Raw genomic sequence first — 17,415 nt, forward strand, 5'->3', positions numbered from 1 at the left:
CAAATAATTTAATAATTATTAATTGTTCTAAAACAGATTGCAACTATATAGAACATAAGTTTCTTACTTTGACACAATATCATCAGGTATATGGTTATGACAAAGTTTCTATCAGATTATTCTGATTATTCTATTCAGACACTTGGGTCTCAAAAAAAAGGAGTGAAAACACATTTAGATTATAGTATAATGATGCCAGATAAGATACCCATTTTTGCGTGTGTGTGATTAGTTTGGAGGAAGCATTGTGACACTGTGCTAAAGTTGTCCTATCACGTTGATTGTTACAAACCAAATTACCTGGAATACCACTTTTCTTCTATCAGACCAAGGATTACAGTGGCTGACCCTCCACTCCAATCACATATACACAACCCCCTACACACAGAGCCCTGCATCCCACAATGAGAGCAAGCTGGGAGTGAGTATATTTTCTGTCATTCTGTGTACAGCACTGGAATACTCCTCTCAGAAGAACTGGAGAGCTTAATTCTTGCTGCTCATCTACTGCCCTTGCCCCAGCACCCAGCTTCTAAACTCAGAGGTGTGAGATTCTGCTGGTTAGCTATGGGACTTTGAACTTACCCATGATGTCTTAACTTTGCTCAGCCCTCTCTCATTCTGTCTCACCTATACTATATCTTGTGAATATTCTACAAAATTTCTGATATGTGGCTGGTACTTGTCCTATATTTCCAATGTGGTATAAATATTTCCCTATGGATGGAGAAAATGGGAAAGGTGGTAGGGAAAGTAGTCAAGTGAGCAAGGCCAGTTTGCCCTGTTATATTGAAATAGGTCATTTAGTTAAGTCAGACTGTTTAATTAATTAACCATATTAACCTTTTAATGAATTGCTATGTAATAGTTAAAGTGTATTGGGCTGAGACTAAGGATAAATAGACCTGTTAAAAACCTACTACATGAACTTACAATTGACCAGAGCTTCAGGTTCATTACCTGAAATATAAGATAAAAAGGGTTTTGATCTCTAAAGTTCCTTTCACTTATCTTAATTAATGACTATGTGGTTTTTTAGTGGCACTAGTTTTTAATATTGCATTTAACTACAGCATTTCACTAGGACTACATTTTATTGCAGTTTGACTATTATGAGTTAACCCTGACATGGATGTAAAAGTCTGATCCTAAATAAGAATGAATGTCATTGCCTCTGAATTTTGAGCAGACAGTAGTCATAACAAATGACCTCTATGCACCCACTTTATGTATCTATCACGTGATAATCATTCATTTATGTTACTTGGTACTGTAGACACTTTAAGGGCCATTTCTCCTGGTTGTTATTGATGAAAAATATTATGCTCCATTACTCAGCATTTAGATCTAATGACTGCTCCTCTCACCTTGTTGTCAACCAGCTTCCTCTTTTATCTCCAGAACACTTATGATGGCAAAAGGCATCTTTTGAAAGATTTTAAAGTCAGGAGAGGTCATGTTCATGAAGTGCCTGTTCCCTGTCAATTCTTCAACATAATATTTAGTCATGTGAGAATATTCCCACCTGAAAGCTCCAGTTCACTAAGGAAAAAGCAAACAAGACTGCTGCTTATAAAAATGAGGTAATACTTGTGCTTTTCTAGAAGTCTAGTTAATTTCATTGCTTCATGCCATGATAAGTCATGCAAATTGTCAGATATAGAAAATTTTGGGGGGATTGGTGTATATATGACAAAATCAATTATATTAATGAAATTGACCAGCTAATTTTTCAAATATATTAATTATCTTATATCCAAAGAGGACTTTTTTTTTTAAATTGTGGTTTGAAATACATTTGGCTCTTGGAAAGGATCATAGGTGTTACCTTGTACTCCATCCCATCCAGCTCAATGAGTTCTTCTAATATAGTCATTGCAGGTGTCCATCAGCCTTTGTTAAGCATGTCTCATTATAAAGAAATCTCTATTACCAATATAAATATTTCTTTTTTAAGACATGTTTTTAAAAAGTTAAGTTTACTAATTTCCTCTTGTTTTTACCAGTTGGTCCTAATTTTTCACCTACACCCTCATCCTCAAGCTTATCCTCCTCCTCTGTATCTCATTGAGAAAGGAAAGCTTTTCCTCTTTCATTCACAGGTGTAGTCATCTGATAAGTCAATTATTGGATACATAATGTGTGTGTATATATTTAATACCTACTATATATTAGGTATAATACCAGATACTAGAGTAAAATAGTGATTATGGTAAAAATTGTAGCACAGAGAATTTCCTGGCTAGGAGTAATGTGGACTAAATGAACTGTTCATTTTAATATATGATCAGTGTTTCCAATCTTTGAATATGAATTTTGGGATATACCTTTGCATAGAATAACTTTATATGTGTTCAATCCTCCCACCCCACAAATTAAGAATTTTGATGTTATATTGCATTTTAAAAATCCTTTAAATATAATATTGCATTGTATCTATATAGTACTTAAAGGAATAACAATGACAAACCCTGTTCATCATAATTGAAAGTACAACTTCAATAGTACTTTAATGTGTATTGTTACCTTGGTTTCATTTTTAAGGAAAGGAAACTGATTCATCCAAGTGACTCATTCAGAGTCATAGAATTGATGAGTGAAATAACTAGATCCAATACTCAGCTCTCTAACTCAGACCTTTGCTGAATATTAGCCATTGGAAAAGAATCTTTGCATTTGCATGGGGAAGAGGTACCCTCTTTTTTGGAATCAATCCTATCCAGTGACACTAAGTAGCACAAAAGGCAAGCAGCTCCAACAGCAGAATGGGCATTTAAAAAGGACTTCTTATAGAGTCATATTTAAAAATAGGAATCCTTATAACAAAAATAATTTTAATTCATGCTCAAATAATAGTGATATGGTTATTAGAAACATGTATCACAATTTTAGATGTGAATAATTTGAAATATGTTTAAAGAAACAAAGACATTTCATTAGATAGCTCTGGAAGTAAGTATTGAGGATATCTACATTTACTATTCCAGTGGACTCCAGGGTTCAACCAGTCAGATAAGCCTACTGCAAATAAATTGCAAAGATAGCTATGAAGTATGTACCCCCCAAATCACATAACATTTGGACTTCATAACTCTCAGAAAGTTACCTTGACTCATTTTGAGAGTGAGTGGTATCTGGTACCTATAGATTGTCCTGAAATGTCAATCAATGACAGAAGAGGCAGGGGTTAAGTCAGTGAGTCCTAGATTATTCTTCTGTACAGACTTTTTTCATTCAATTTTTGCTGTTAAAGATTGATTTGAGAGAGAGAGAGATTGATTTGAGAGAGAGAGAGAGACACGAGAGGGCAGGGGGAGAGAATTTCTAAGTAGACATCCTGATCAGCAGGAGTCAGTCCCTGCGGGGCTGGATCCCAGGATCCTGAGATTATGACCTGAGCTGAAACCAAGAGTCCAGTGCTCAACCAACAGAGCCACCCAGGCAGTCTGAATTTTTGCTGTTAATGAATGCAAGTGACCAAGAAAATTAAACACACACACACACACACACACACACACACACAAACTATATAACTATATAGACTCTTCTCCTGCCATGGAAACTTGCTTAGAACTTTAGAAATAAAGACATTTAAGTTTCCCTTTCTTAGGCTGAAAAATAACAGAGAGAATTTATATTTAATTGAGAAGGCTTAATCATCTCCGTTTCTAGTTAACATCAAAGTTACACAATATGTAACACACACACACACACACACACACACAAATACTTTAAATGAATTTCTAATTCCAAAAGTGAGAAAGTCCAGAATTCCCTTAACATTTTCATGGATCCATTGATTCTTTAAAGTTCATGTTTGCAAGTGCATTTCAATTTACAAGTGACTGTGAAATAGTCATAAAAAAACAAGTACACTATTTACCTTCAGAGCCTTATTTCAAATATTTTCCACAATAGATAATAGTATGACACTTAAGGCAAGGCAATTTTAGAAACCTTGAGAGAACCAATATCACTTATTGGATAAAACAAATAATTGGAAGTTATAGAAAACAATAGATACATAATTCATTCACTTTATATAATTCAACAAAGAATATTTAAAATCCAATTTCTTTCCATGTAAGTCAGGAAAATGCATCTGATTTCCTTTACTCACCCTTTACATAATTCTGACTCTAAAACTGAGGGTAGGAGGAAGATGGAGAGAGTTAAAGGTTGAAGAAGGAAGGTTTTCTGAATTTTTGTAAATAAGTATATAATAAGATTTGTGGTAATCTGTGGTATAACTTTCTCACTTCAAATAGTGCATAGACATGTTACACTCCCTTGCGTATTGTAAATGCCTTTTCCCCATTCCCCAACCCTGCTCCCTTCTGGCAATCACCAGTTTGTTCTTTTTTGTTATGAGTATATTTCTGTTTTTAGTTTGTTTGTTCATTTGTTTTATTTTTCAAAATTCTGCATAAAAGTTAAGTCATATAGTATCTTTCTCTATTCCCTTAGAATAATAGACTATTCACTTAGAATATTAGACTATTCACTTAGAATAATACCCACTAGGTACATTGATGATGTTACAAATGGCAAGATCTCATTCTTTTTTATGGTTCAGTAATATCACATTTTGTGTGTGTGTGTGTGTGTGTGTGTCTATACATATAAGTATATATGTATATGTGTGTATATATATGTATACTATATACATACATATATATATATAGTGGTATGTATTATATACATATACATACCACCTCTTTTTTAAGTTTTTAATTTTTAATTCCAGTTATTGTTAACACACAGCATTATATTAGTTTCAGGTATATAATATGTCGATTCAACAATTCTATATATTACTCAGGGAATGTGATGATAATGAGATGTGATGCTTAATCTCCATCACCTATTTTACCCATCCCCCTACTCATCTCCCCTCTGGTTAACCATCAGTGTGTTCTCTATAGTGAAGAGTCTCTTTCTTGGTTTCTCTTTTGTCTTCTTCTTTCCTTTGCTTGTTTTGTTTCTTAACTTCCAATTAGGAGTGAAGTCTTATGGTATTTGTCTTTCTCTGACTGAGTTATTTTACTTAGCATTATACCCTCTAAATCCATCCATGTTGTTGCAAATGGAAAAATTACATTATTTTTTAATGGCTGAATAATATTCCAGTCTGTGTGTGTGGTGTGTGTATGTGTGTGTGCATCATAGCTTCTTTATCTGTTCAACTACCAATGGACACAAGCTATTTCCACAAGCTATTTCCATAATTCGGTTACTATAAATAATGTTGCAATAAACATAGGGAGACCCTTTATTGGATATGTCATTTGGAAATATCTTTTCCCATTCCATAGGCTGATTTTTTGTTTTGTTCACTGTTTCATTCACTGTGCAGAAGATTTTACTTTGATGTAGTCCCAATGGCTTCTTTTCGCTTTTATTTCCTTGCCTCAGGAGACATATCTAGAAAAAGGTTGCAGTAGCCAATGTCACAGAAATTACTGCCTAGGCTCTCTTCTAGAATTTTTGTGGTTTCAGGTCTCACAATTAGGTCCTTAATCCATTTTGAATTTATTTTTATGCATGATGTAAGAATGTGGTATAGTTTCATTCTTTTTCATGTTGCTGTCCAGTTTTGTTTCCAACATCATTTGTCAAATGTCTTTTTCCTATTGGATATTCTTTTCTACTTTGTTAAATATTTATTGACCATATAATTGTGGGTTCATTTCTGGGTTTTCTATTCTGTTTTGTTGATCTATGTGCTATTTTTTTGCCAGTACCATACTGCTTTGATTACCATAGCTTTGTAATATAACTTGAGGTCTAGAATTGTGATACCTCCAGTTGTTTTTTGTTTTTTGTTTTTTTTCTTTTTCAGGATTGCTTTGACTATTTGGAGACTTTTGCAGTTCCATACACATTTTGGACTGTTTGTTCTAGTTCTGTGAAAAATGCTGGTGGCATTTTGATAGGGATTGCATTAAATCTGAAGATTGTTTTGGGTAGTATAGACATTTTAGTAATACTTGTTTTTCCAATCCATAAGCATGAAATGTCTATTTATTATGTGTCATCTTTAATTTCTTTAATTAATATTTTATAGTTTTCAGAGTATAGGTCTTTCACCTCTTTGGTGCTTTATTCCTAAGTATTGTTATTTTTAGTACTATTGTAAATGGGATTGATTTCTTAATTTCTCTTTCTGCTACTTCATTATTAGTGTATAGAAATGTAATGGATTTCTGTACATTGATTTATATCCTGTGACTTTACTGAACTCATTTATGAGTTCTAGTAGTTTTTTGGTGGAGTCTTTAGAGATTTCTGTATATATAGTATCATGTCCTCTGCAAATAGTGAAAGCTTTACTTCCTCTTTGCCAATTTGTAAGTCTTTTATTTCTTTTTATTGTCTGACTCCTGTAGCAATGTTGAATAAAAGTGGTAAGAGTGGGTATCATTTTCTTGTTCTTGACCTTAGGGAAAAGCTCTCACTTTTTCCCCATTAAGTAGGATGTTTGTTGTGGGCTTTTCATATACAGCCTTTATTATGTTGAGCTATGTTCCCTCTAAACCTACTTTGTTGAATGTTTTTATCACAAATGGATGTTGTAATTTGTCAAATACTCATTCTGCATCTATTGAAATTTTCATATGGTTTTTATCCTTTCTCTTATTGATGTGATGCATTGTGATGATTGATTTGTGACTATTAAATCATACTTGCATCCCAGGTCTAAATATCTCATTGATCATGGTGAATGACTTTTTTTTTTTTTTTTACTGTTTTCTTGGATTCAGTTTGCTAGTATTTTGTTTTATTAGGATAATGCCTCATAGAATGAACTTGGAACTTTTCCTTCCTTTCTATTTTTTGGAATAGTTTGATTATTTAAACATTTGGTAGAGTGCATCTATGAAACCATCTGGCCTTTTGTTTGTTGGGAATATTTTTTATTACAACTTTTTCTTTACTCATTTATCAATTGATGGACAGTTGGGTTGCTTCCATATCTTGACTATTATAAATAATGCCACAATGAACATAGATATACATGTATTTTTTTCAAATTTGTGTTTTTGTTTTCTTTAGGTAAGTAGTTGAACTACTAGATTGTATGGTATTTCTGTTTTTAACTTTTTCAAAAATCTCCATACTTCTTTCTATGGTGGTTGTACCAATTTACATGCTCACCAACAGAGCATGAAGATTTCCTTTGCTCTACATCTTTGCCAAGACATTTGTCTTTTTGAAACTATCATTCTGACTGGTATGGGGTGGTATCTCATTGTGGTTTTGATTTGTACTTGTCTGATTATTAGTAATATAGAACACCTTTTCATAACAGAACACCTGTTTTTGTTAGACAGTTGTATATATTCATTTAAAAAAGTCTATTCAGGTTCCCTGCCTATTTTTAACTGGATTATTTGGTTTTATTTGGTGTTGGGTTATAGGAGTTCTTTATCTATTTTTCATATTAACTGCAATTCAGAGAAGTAATGCTTGAATTAATAATACTGAACAGGAGAATAAATTAATTGGTTATATTTTTAACTGTACTGACTGAATTTATGTCATGTAGATACTTCATTTTATATATTAATATATAATATTATTTTAAGTTATATACATGTACATTTAACTTTTCCCCTTCAGATTGTTAACCAAATGTCATCTTCTCAGTGAGTGGCCTTCTTCTATGGCCTTCTGTGTAAAAGGATAATCCCCTTCTATGAAAAAATATAATCGTTTCTCTCTATTGCTCTAATTTTTCCCATAATACTTATCACTATGTATTTTATATATTTACCCTATTTAGTATTTGTCTCTAATAATAGAAAATAAGTTTGACAAAGCAGACCTTCTATCTACTCCATGTCTATCTCCTGTACTCCTGATACAGTACCTGTTGCATGGTGAGTACTCATAAATGCAAGCTATAGAAACCAGTAATGTCACCACTGAGTTCAGAAAACTTCCTCATTAACTAGATTTATGTAAGCAAGGACTTTGATTCTACTTAGATTGTTGAAGATTAAATGGAGTTCTTTGTTTATTGTCATTTAGCATAACAATGAGCAGACTAAACTCATCATTTCATCTCTCCTTGATTATAAGCTGCTATTGACTGATGACAATCTTGAATGCAGGTAGATTTGCTTTTCCTATTGAGGGTATTGAAAGTTTCTGTTGGATGCTTCATAGTTACAAAATGACAAGTTCTTTTCTGCTCACTGAGGCTAGCCAGTCTGGACCGGAGAAAGATAATTTGAATAAAGATGTATAGACCAGATATGCTGAGAAAGATGAATAATGCACAACTCATCAGAAATGTGGGATATAGTGTAAAGAAATATCTAACATCTTCCTTCATGATGTAGCTTCATTTTAAAGCAGTTCATCCTAGTACTTACCATAGATTTAATATGCATGCATTAAAATTTTCAAAGCCCTTGCAAACTGTTACCACATCTTATTTGTGTAACTTGTATAACTAAGTTCTTACAAGTTTTCTTCTGTCATACCACTAACTCTGGACCTGACTTCCTTATAGTCTCTAATGCATGGAAGGTAGGGATTATGTCTTCATTTGTGTGCCACTTAATTATAATATACTTTAAAATTCTTTATTTAAATTCAATTTAGTTAACATACACTGTATTATTAGTTACCAGGGTAAAATTTAGTGATTCATCAGTTGCGTATAACACCCAGGGTTCATTACATCTAGTGTCTTCCTTAATGCCCATCTCCCAATTACCCCTTCCCCAGCACCTCCCCTTCAATAACCCTGTTTGTTTCTTAGAGTTCCATGTTTCTTTTAGTTTGGCTCCCTCTTATTTTTCATCTGATTTTTATCTTTCCTTCCTTTTACCTATATTCATCTGTTTTTATTTCTTAAAATTCCACATGTGAGTGAAATCATATGATATCTGTCTTCTGACTGATTTATTTCACTTAGCATAATACCTTCTGGTTCCATCCATGTCATGGCAAATGGCAAGATTTCATTCTTTTTGATGGCTAAGTAATATTAGTTTTATGTAATACATTATGTAGCATTTTTATGTGTAATTTATATTATATGAAATATATATAAGTATACATATATATACACATATATGTACATATATATAAACTATTTCAGTGGTAATTGTTGATTTATTGTTTCTTAGACTAGGAATTGGTAAATCAGTTCTTTCTGTATACTTCCGGAGACACAAAGAGATGTACTTTTTTATTTCATTCTGTTATGTATAAATTTAATATTGACAACCAAACAAATCTATTCAACTAAAAATTATTGATAAAGGTTATGAAAGTTATGACTTATTCTCGTTTGTCAATCACAAGGTCTTACTGAAAATCTAAAAAGTCTTAGTACAATATTAGATAACTGGAATGCTTTTTTGCTGCTACGAATTTTACATGCCTTCAAGAAATATATATATGCCTTAGTGACCACTTTTACCTTGACCAATGAACTACCCCCTAAAAGTCAGAGGCCTATCTACCAAAACAGAAATTTATCCTTAAGGTGTAGAAATGCTTCCATTTTGGGAGTTAAAATTGCTTCATTGTACTAAAATTCAATTCATTCTGCTAATATGCCTAGTGTTAACTCTTTTGCCTTATAGATTTTACAAAAATTATAATTTAAATTTTTGCCATAAAGAAAGAAATGCAAGTACTTTATTTTTTTTAATTCTAATATGAGTATAGTTGACACACAATATTGAATTAATTCAGGGATACAACATAGCAATTCATCTTCTCTATTTGTTATGGTGTATTTGCCATAAGTGTATCTACCACCTATCTACTATATTATATCTATCATATAATATATAGTATAACACAATAGTGCTATATCTACTATATAACACTATTGCAATTTTATTGACTGTATTCCCTATACTATGCCTTTCATTCCTGTGATTAATTCCTTCTGTAACTAGAAGCCTGTATCTCCCATTCCCCTTCACCCACTTTACCCATTTCTCCATTTCTTCCCCTCTGGGAATTATCACTTTGTTCACTGTGTTTATAAGTCTGATTTTGCTTTTTGTTTGTGTGTTTACTCATTTTTTTAAAAAAAAATTCCACATATGAGTTAAATTATGTGGAATTCTACGTGAAATAAGTCAGATTGAGGAAAAAAATGCAAGTACTTTAACATGCATTCCTCCAACCCAGATTTTATCATTAAAATTCCATGAAGTGTCTTTAAGAGCTTACCAGTCATCTTAAATACTAACTGCTTATTGCTGTTAGCTTCTTAGGAAGAAATCCAATGGGTCATTGCTGATTTTTTTTTTTTCTGAGGCATGTCATTGAAAAGACATTGAAGGTAGGTCCAAACGAGGACATACAAGGGCAACCTGTTCCTTATTTTCAAAATTTATTTCACTGAGCACAGACTGGTCACTAGGTCAGATGAGTGACTAGAGTTTTTTTCCCACTCTGACTTATGTACCTGGCAGGCTGCCGCCAACACCCTCTTAAACACATACTGGAAATTTTTAAAAGAGATGGTCCTGTCTTTGAGTCCTTGTTTTCAGGTTGGTAACCAGATGCTCATCTCCACAAGCTTTCACCAACATTGTCTGTTTGTTCCAGCTGTACAAAGAGTATTGAATTCTCTCAGTGAAGACATTTCACTTGGCTGTTTGGTGACATGCAGCAATGAATGATGCTTAAGAAATTGTAAAAGTTTTCATTGTGAGCCAGTATGTGTTCTGTTTAGTATATTAAAGGATGCTAAAACAGAGTGTTGGGTAGTCAGACCAGCCAGTGTCCAACCTGACATAAATTGCCAGATATTTCACAGCTTTGTTCTTATAACTGGCCTATTTTCAAAGTTGCTTTACTCAGGACTACTGTAATTGACATACAAAGGGAATGAAATGTCTTTATAGTGAAGTTCTAGTTCAGCCAGTTAGATTAATCCCAGCCCCAAAGACAAGAGATCCCTTTGGAGATAGGCTACCTAAGAAGAGGTAGAAGCTCTACCTGGATGATAAGCCCTTCTAATAGTTGTCACACAGGGCTACACAGTCAAATGCATATCACAGCATAAAGGAGAATGTATGTTTATGAAAAAAAGAAAAAAATATATGTACTTCTGTAATGCATTGATTTGCATAAATCCATTAGCAAAGGAAATAGAAATATCAAAACAGAAAAACTTAATTATGTATATTTGGAATATATTGACATATGCATTAGATCTTACCATTGAATAATTATACAGAGAGAAGCAAAGAACTTTTTATAATTTGCATATCAACTTTACTTTCAGGAAACAACTCATTTACTCTAAGCTATATACAATAAAACCTAGATGTCAAAGAAGGTAAAGACCAGGGCTAACGCTTCCAGAGTTAAACAAAGTCACTAAGTCACAAGCTTTAGCCTACTTGCTCTGATTGTTATCTTACTAGAAATGGAATGACCTTTAATATCACGGTTTCAGTTTCACTAGAGTTCTTATAAATATTATATATAATTTGTTAAACATGTTTATTTTCATGTAAGTATTTAGCAGTCTAAGTATAGTATATTCAATATTTTGTATAATGAATTTATCAAAAATTTATCTCATTACCTGTATAAAAGGCTGAGTTATAGAACATTACCCATTTTGCCTACCTCTCAACCCCCCACCTCTGATAACTACCAGTTCATTCTCTGTTATCTGTGAGTTCAGGGTGTTTTTTTTTTAATATCTTTTAAGTTTTAATAATTTTTAAAAAGATTTTTATTTATTTATTTGACAGAGAGAGACACACAGAGAGAGGGAACAAAAGCAGGGAGGAGGAGGGGAGGGAGAAGCAGGTTCCCACTGAGCAGGGAGCCCAATGTTGGCCTGGTTCTCAGGACCCTGGGATCATGACCCCAGCCGAAGGCAGCCACCCAACAACTGAGCCACCCAAGTGCCCAATAATGTTTTTGGTAGAAAAACTTTTCTCTCCATCCCCAGGTTCTTGAATTTTCTATTTAACATCGGTCTCATTAGCAACAACTGTTATCACATAGTGAAATCATATTGTCAGATGACTCTGACAGACCTTTCATACTTTTCTTGCTCTGAGGTGGCCATAAATGTATAGACTGACAACTGATAATGGGGGGAGTAAAATGGAGTAAGCATTGCTAACAGAATTATTTAAAATGGAGCTGGGAGGACGCTGAAGATATGAGGCTTATACATGTCTCCTATTTCAAATTCTCAGACTTGTTGTTGAACTCAGCTAAAAGGAAGAGACTCTGCTGCATGTTATAATGGACAGATAATTAATTATCTGACCATGTTGATTTTTTTTAAATGTGACATTTTATTGTCTAAGCCCATTTACAAAAAAATTATATATGTGGCTTACTTACCCTATCACATAAAGTACTACAGCTAGTAATAGGTAAATATTGATACACATTCATGGCTTTTTTTTAGAATTAGTGTCTAATAGAGGAAAAATATGGATTAAGGATAATAGACTAATCCTATCCATCTGTCACTTCTCTCTCCCTATAAAATGATTATAGATAAAGGTTTAAAAGACTAAGTCCTAACAGTGAGAGTAAAAGAAAGAGAATCATTGGTGACCATATAGTTTCAGTAAATTCTGGGAAATGGATAGCGTAGCAATGACTAATAGGAAAAGAGAATAAGCAGGAGCCAGGAACAAGATGTAGTGAAAGAAAAAGCAAATCTGACAGTAAAATGTCAGAGATACTTGGTTTGCAGGTAGCATCTTAGAGATCCATGAGAAAGGGAGGGCAAAGCAGGAAATTAATTCAAAGAATCTGTGGGGTAAACATCCCAGTTTTTTCTTCATATTCCCCTCCCATATATTTATAATGTAGAGACTACTCCCAAGACAAATCTGTAGGGCTTTTTCCTGGAAAAATAAAATTACCTGTTTGGGAATTCATGGTAATTGGGACTGGTTTTGGTGCTCTTCTCTTTCTGGTATGGGCATGATACACAGGTTGGTCAGATTCCCATCCTCCTACCTTAAAAGGAAGGCTGCATTTTATACACATAAAGCCTTTCTAGTCGTTTTGTTTTGTTTTGTTTTGTTTTGTGGTATATGAGAGGAAACTGAAAGTCACAGATACAAAAGAAGAGGAAACCACTGCAATTTCCTGGGAAAATCAATCCAAAAACAAGGATTACTCTCTCTATATACACTTGACTAAAATCTTGAAAAAATAAGATAAGACACAATTTTAAGTTCAAAATGCATTACTAGCATCCCCTCTTCCTCTCTTTCATAAGTGTAGACAGCAAGAAAACAAAAAAATCAATCCCTGATTCATAGTTTTTGCCAGTTTCTGAGGTATATATGCTCCTGCCGTTGGAGGTTTTAAACTATCATTGTGACATTTTTTAACACAAAGTTGGGAATTACATCATTAGATAGTATTCAAAATACAGAAATAATACATATAAATAACCTCAATAGCATCAATAATGGTAAAATGTACTAAAATACTTAAGGAATGAGTTTTTAATATATTTCACATGTTTATCTAATTTAATGTTTAATAATGATCATGTTTAAGAACCAGCTCACAAAAGTCTGAATAATTTAACAATTGGATTTATGAACAATTACAAACCAGCTCCCACACATCACTGCATCTTAAAAACTTTACCCCTGTTGGTAACGCTTCCAGGATTGTTCTTTCCCCAGCACTTTCAATATATTGTTCACCTTCCATTTTTTAATAAGGTCTACTCTGATTACTATTTAATACTGCAATCTGATATACTTGAATATCAGATTGAATACTTGAATACTCTGTCCTACTTACCGTACTCCACTTATTCTTTCTATGTAATTTCCCACCTTGAATATATTATGGTTTTTATTTATTGGTTTTATTTATATTTTCACCTCTCTATTGTATCTGAAGTAGAAGCTCAATGGGGGTAGGGATCTCTGTTCATCTTCTCAGGATTTTGGCCAATAATCTTAAACAGATATTTGACTTATAGTTTCAACTCATGTTACTTCAGCAGTGAATGCTTAAAAATCCCAGACACTTCCATAGGCCACTTAAATCATCCTTCCGGTCTTTGAGTCTGCTTGACAATGTGCCTTGTCTGTTCTGTCAAAAGAAATGATTGAAAATGTTTAAAACTCAATCAAATTATTTTTATGAACTTACAATTAGAATAAAATGTGGAGTATTTGACTATATTAAGCTAACTCTTCTTAGGGTATGTCAGACAGCTCTGGGTCATGTCAACACAATCTGTGCTTTCATAAATAGCCGTTAAAATGAATACAACCATAATACGTAATTGTAATCGGGTTTATCATCCAAACACAAGACAATTGATAATTCTTACATGTAAAAAATTATCCTTTTTTTAAAGATTTTACTTATTTATTTGAGAAAGACAGAAATAGTGAGAGAGAGCGTGAGGAGGAGAGGGAGAAGCAGAATTCCACCAACCAGGGAACCTGACACATGAAACTATCCCAGAACCCTGAGATCACGACCTGAGCCAAGGACAGTTGCTTAATCGGTTGAGCCACCCTCCCCAGAATTACTATTAACAAAGTTGCTAACTGCTTGATGAGATGTGGTCAGAGGCAATAAATATGCATTCATACAACCGGGTTGGTTCTGTATTAAAATTTGGAGCTAATATATTCTTTACAAAAACATTATAGTGTGGGTTGTGGGGGTGTGCGAATCCTACCACCTGTTTATTAAGAATGTTTTTTAATCCATAAATATTAATCATTACCCATTTACCATAGAGTATAATGAGATTTTTTGTTAGAAAGCATCACTTATTTGGTTTAAAAACAACCCTAAATATCTTCAGGAGACTGAAAGTCAACATGGTCAGATAATTAAGCTTACAGTTTACTTGAGCAGTATACATTGTACATTCATAATTTGTTTATTTTAATTGATAAGTTTTTCTTCCAAAAAATGTACAATTCAATAATTTTTAGTGTATGTACAAGATGTGCAACTAACATCACTATGGAATACCAGAATATTTTCACTAACACCAAAGCAAACCCTGTACCTAACAGTAGCCACTCTCTATTCCTCCCGTCTCCTAGTCCCTGGCAAGCACCAATGTACTTCCTGTCACTACTGATTGGCCTGTTTTGGACATGTCATCTGAATTGAATTACAGAATATATAGCATTTTATGTCTGGCTTGTTTAATTTAGCAGAATGTCTTCAAGGTTCATCCACATTGCAACATGTATCATTACTTCGTTTCCCTCCTACCCCCCTTTTAGGAAGCTTTATAGAGATACAATTTACATACCAGACAATTCACAAATTTAAAGTGTAAAATTCAACGGCTCTTAGCAAATATACACAGTTGACTATCATCACCAAAATCAATTCTAAAACATTTCAATTGTTCCAAAAAGAAGCTCTACTCCCCTTAACCATAACTCTTCAATCTCCCAGTCACCCTCAAACAGTCTTAAACAACTACTAATATGCCTTTTGTCTCTATAGATGCGCTTATTCTGGGCTTTTCAGAAAAAGGGATCATATAATATGTGGTGCTTTGTGACTAGCTTTTATCTGACATAATGTTTTCAAGGTTCATCTATTTTATAGCAGGGACCAATGATTCATGCATTTTTATTGCCAAATAATATTGCATTGTCTGGATACTTTGTATTTTGTTAATTATTTTATCAGTTCATAGACATTAGTTCTTTCTACTTTTTGGCTGTTATGAATAATGCTGCTGTGAACATTTATGTATAAGTGAGTTTGTATGTAAACATGTATTCATTAGCCACAGGTATATATCTAGTAATGGAGATGCTGACTGGAACAGCAACTCTGTTTAACCATTTAATTAACTGACAAGCTTTTCCCAAGTGCCTGAACCATGAGCAATGAATAAATGTCCCAAATTTTCCACATACCTTTCAACAGTTGTTATTGTATGTCTTTTTGGTTTTAGTTAACTTAGTGGGTGTGAATTAGTATCTCACTGTAGTTTTATGTCTCTATAATAATGAGCTACATATTTATATATGATTACTGGTCATTCATATCTCTTCTCTGATGAAATATTTATTCAAATTCTTTAGTCTTTTAAAAATTGAGTTATATATCTCTTTATTTTTGACTTATAGGTGTTTATGTATTCTGATGAAAGACTTACCAGATATATGATTTTAAAATATATTGTTTCATTGATGGGTTGTCTTTTCACTTTCCTGATAGTGCCTTTTTCTTTTCCTTAAAGATTTTATTTATTAATTTATTTGTCAGAAAGAGGGGGAGCACAAGCAGGGGGTGTGGCAGGCAGAGAGAAGTAAGGTCCCCACTAAGCAAGAGCCCGATATGAGACTCTGGGATCATGACCTGAGCCAAAGGCAGATGCTTGACTAACTGAGCCATCCAGGTGTCCCTTTTTCACACATTTTTGTGGATAGCCCCTGGCCATTTCAATCAAGATTCAGATCTTTCAGGGACATTTTGGTATTATTCTTTCATCTGTTTTCTCTGATTTTCTTTCTGGAAGTTCTATTCATCAAATACCAGATTTCCTGAATTAATTCTCTAATTTTTCTTATAATCCAATTTTTACGATTTTATCTTTATATATTCAGGTTATCCTTTGCTGGGTGAATAACAACTGTTATGTCTTCTTATTGAGTTTATCCCTTTATCATTATGTAATGTCCTTCTTTGTCTCTTGTTACCACCTTCATTTTGAAGTCTATCATGGTGTCCCCTGGTAGTGTCCTTTGAAGTACAAAAAGTTTCTTCTTAGAGGAAAAGGCTTCAGCTGTTAACAATTGAGTATGTTAGCTACAGATTTGTCACATATGGCCTATATCAGGTTGAGGTATTTACCTTCTGAATGCAATTTGTTGAAAATTTTTATCAAGAATGGATGTCGTTGGGGCACCTGGGTGGCTCAGTGGGTTAAAGCCTCTGCCTTCAGCTCAGGTCTTGATCTCAGGGTCCTGGAATCAAGCCCCACATCGAGCTCTCTGCTCAGTGGGGAGCCGGCTTCCTCCTCTCTCTCTGCCTACTTGTGATCTCTGTCAAATACATAAAATCTTTTATTTTTTATTTTATTTTATTTTTTTTTTAAAGATTTTATTTATTCATTTGACACAGAGAGATCACAAGTAGGCAGAGAGGCAGGCAGAGAGAGAGAGAGAGGAGGAAGCAGGCTCCCCGCGGAGCAGAGAACCCGATGCGGGACTCGATCCCAGGACCCTGAGATCATGACCTGAGCCGAAGGCAGCGGCTTAACCCACTGAGCCACCCAGGCGCCCAATAAAATCTTTTAAAAAATAAAATAAAATAAAGTTCCTTTAAAAAAAAAAAAAAGAATGGATGTTGTTTTGTTGAATGCCTTTCTACACCTATTGAGATGATCATACTATTTTTTCTCCTTCATTTTGTTAATATGGCATATCA

At 33.6% G+C, this 17,415-nt stretch overlaps 1 long non-coding RNA gene across 1 annotated transcript in view; it reads left to right on the top strand.

Annotated features, from left to right (window-relative positions):
- The first annotated feature begins 388 nt into the window (after positions 1-388).
- Positions 389-17,415, top strand: part of LOC116596725 — a 40,705-nt gene continuing 23,678 nt past the window's right edge. The window contains exons 1-2 of the long non-coding RNA XR_004288288.1: positions 389-544; positions 1,402-1,583. This is a non-coding gene — a long non-coding RNA (uncharacterized LOC116596725). The remainder of the gene's footprint in view (positions 545-1,401; positions 1,584-17,415) is intronic.

The sequence above is a fragment of the Mustela erminea genome, chromosome 8 (genome assembly GCF_009829155.1).
Source record: "Mustela erminea isolate mMusErm1 chromosome 8, mMusErm1.Pri, whole genome shotgun sequence".
NCBI classification, from domain to species: domain Eukaryota; kingdom Metazoa; phylum Chordata; class Mammalia; order Carnivora; family Mustelidae; genus Mustela; species Mustela erminea.